The 2,874-nt window shown below is 42.3% G+C and overlaps 1 long non-coding RNA gene across 1 annotated transcript; it reads right to left on the reverse strand.

The window, feature by feature from the left end:
- Nucleotides 1-936: 936 nt before the first annotated feature.
- On the reverse strand, nt 937-2,549 carry LOC149917105 (uncharacterized). The gene is made up of 2 exons (XR_016468588.1): nt 2,513-2,549; nt 937-1,088 (listed from the first exon to the last, which is right to left on the reverse strand). It is a non-coding gene; the product is annotated as an uncharacterized LOC149917105 (long non-coding RNA).
- Between the last annotated feature and the right edge of the window lie 325 nt (nt 2,550-2,874).

The raw sequence follows: 2,874 nt of genomic DNA on the forward strand, positions 1-2,874 counted from the left end.
TGTTTTCAGTGTCTGTAATGCTTTAAACTGAGAAGCCAAACTAAATCTCAGAGGGAGTCACATGGCTCACAAATGTGGATGCAAATGGATTCACATATACTTTTTGTACAATATTTGGTGTGTGAAAGTCTCTCAAACTCTTCTTGGCTTTTAACTTTCATAAGAGAGTCTTTAATTACTCTTTGAATATGCCATTACATTTCTTTTTTTACTCACCGCATTTTTTTAAATAGTGGTCTGTTTTGTTTCTATATATAATGGAAGTTAATAAAATATGTGCCAGAAGCCAAAAATATGATGAGCTACACGGCATACTCCAGACTGTAAGGAAAGAGAAGAAAGAGTAGGCCTTTAATTCCACAGCCTATCAGCATTTCTCATTGGAATCACTTTTGGTTTCTTTCCCCAATATGCCTGGCCCGAGTCTAAATAATTCTCCCCCTTTCTAACTTTGTAGCTCACCAATTTGTGCTCATTTAAACTCTGTCCACTGCGCCAAAAAGACAGCTATGGTTTAAGTCCAAAATCTAATTCTGAGCTAGAAGTTCCCCAAGTCTTTTTCGTAGACAGCATCTTTAGCATATCTACACTGGATCATATATATCTCTTGAATTATGACAGCTGAAAAAGGAATCTCAAATATCTTACACTAAACCACTAGCAATAATTTACTGGTGGTTCTGGCTGAGGAGATCTTAGTTGACTAGAGGTTAGTGAATGTGACTCCAACCTATAAAAAGGGTAAGAAGGAGGATCCAGGGAATTACATGCCCATCAGTCTGACCTCAGTACCAGGGTAAGTAACGGAGCAATTCTACTTGAGTGTCTCATTGTACCTGCACCTGGTTTAGTGATGAGATTCAGTAGGTCAGGTTGATGGTTGGGCTTCATGGTCTTGAAGGTCTTTTCTTATTTAGATGATTCTGTGACTCTCTGTTACAGGTCCATACATTTATTCTGTTCTGCTGCTACAGCAGGAAGGAGAGCAAGTTATCTGCTCTTTGGATCTTCACATGACAGATGGCACCCAGATTTGTTTCTTCTAGATTTAGACGTAAACTCAAGCACCCATGTTAGGAAACTGGTACCTGTAGGCAGTGCACAAAGGTAGAAATATAATCTGAGCTGTCTTTCTGTCTCCATTTCAAAGAGGGAGCTTGGTAATTGGTGCTGGAGTCTGCTTTATGAACATTGGCTGTTCAGTATAAGAAATAAATTTGTCCTTCAATCAATCCCTTGAGCTAAATGTCAGAGAAACAACTGAAGTTGTTGCTTGACTTTTACTCACTTCTGTACATCACTGCTTCTGCACAAGTGGTGTAACTGGATCGTGCGATCTGTGCTGAATGTTCTGTCTGATCATGGTCTGGAGATGGTTAACACACTCTCAGGAGCACAAGAGTTGCACACAGTAGCCATCATGGATACAAGTGTATTTTGTGACAAGTGTTGGCTCTTCATCTCCTTGCTAAACTCAGCAAAATATATACCAAATAATTGGACCAATTTTGCTGATTTTGGCAGGAACATACTGTTAGCAAGTGACATGCTAGGAGTGACCATTGGGTCCTTGCAGAAATGTGTGCATGGCACTGACGGTTCCTCATACAGAAATGAATTAGATGTCTGTGCTGTCACCTAGCAGATGGCAAATGAGAAATTATCTTCACTCTGCTCTTTTTTTATCAATACCCAGCTGTCAGCTATCGATAAGCTGCTATCAAAACCTAATTCAGTTAAGAACTCATTTGGATGTAACTACCTCAGTTCCAGCCACTGCTGTTTTAGGCAGTTTACAATCAGGAGACAGGCATTGACTTCAAAAGACATCATCAGCTCTCAGCTTGTAAAACACAGAACTCAATCTTAGAATTGTAGAATCACAGAATATCCCACAAGAGACCCACAGGGATCATCAAGTCCTACTTCTGGCTCCATACACAACCACCTAAAAATCAAACCATATGTCTAAAAGTGCGTCTTGAACTCCAGGAGGTGCTGTGCCCACCTCTCTCTGGTGCAGAGCCTTTCCCTAACCCCCACCTGACCCTCCTGATGCAACTCTGTGCCGTTCCCTCAGGCCCTGTTGCTGTTTCCAGAGAGCAGAGCTCAGCACTGACTCTCTGCTATCTATGAGGAGCTGTGGGCTGTCATAAGGCCTCCCCTCAGCTCCTCTGCTTGGGGACAAACAGACCCACGGACCCCAGCCATGCTGGGTCCTTCCTGCAACAGTGCTGCTGCTGGGGCCGGGGAACATTTTCTTCTGATTAGACCATCTAGTATTGTTGTATTCCTGTTCTTACCAGCATGCTTTCTTCACTTTGTTCCATGTGTTTGGGCTAACCCCAAATGTCTTCCAAGCTTCTTTTCCCTTACAAATCATTCCTCAGTGAACTATCTACTGGCATCTCTACCTGCATCTTTTTGTACACATCTGTACAGTCAACAAAGTACAGTTGGAAAGAGTACCATAGTGAGACAGCAAAGGAACAAACAGAGAAGGAATACTCACCCATATCCAAAGATATATGCTCACAATGCAAAGCTCCACAAAGGAGGGATCTCCAGAAAGAGAGCCATCCCCCGTGGCAGTCCTTAAATGGGGTCTAGGTTCCACCCCTTCTGGTCTCACAACTGAATTGCCTTCACCTGTGCTCCCACAGCTGACCCAGTCCTTGCCTCAGGTGATCAATCAGTGGTTCAGGACGAGACTCAACAGTTCCATGCAGCATCTCAGTCATAAATGTATGAAATCAGTGTACCTTAAAGAGAACTGCAAGCAGGTTAAACTTTGTTTTTCTAATGAAGAGTCTTAACAGTGTTGCTTTAGACTCTGCTGCAGTTCAGCCTCTCTCTTTCTTCTTTCTAAATATA

This window comes from Phasianus colchicus, chromosome 8 (genome assembly GCF_987193195.1).
Source record: "Phasianus colchicus chromosome 8, bPhaCol1.hap1.1, whole genome shotgun sequence".
NCBI classification, from domain to species: Eukaryota; Metazoa; Chordata; class Aves; order Galliformes; family Phasianidae; genus Phasianus; species Phasianus colchicus.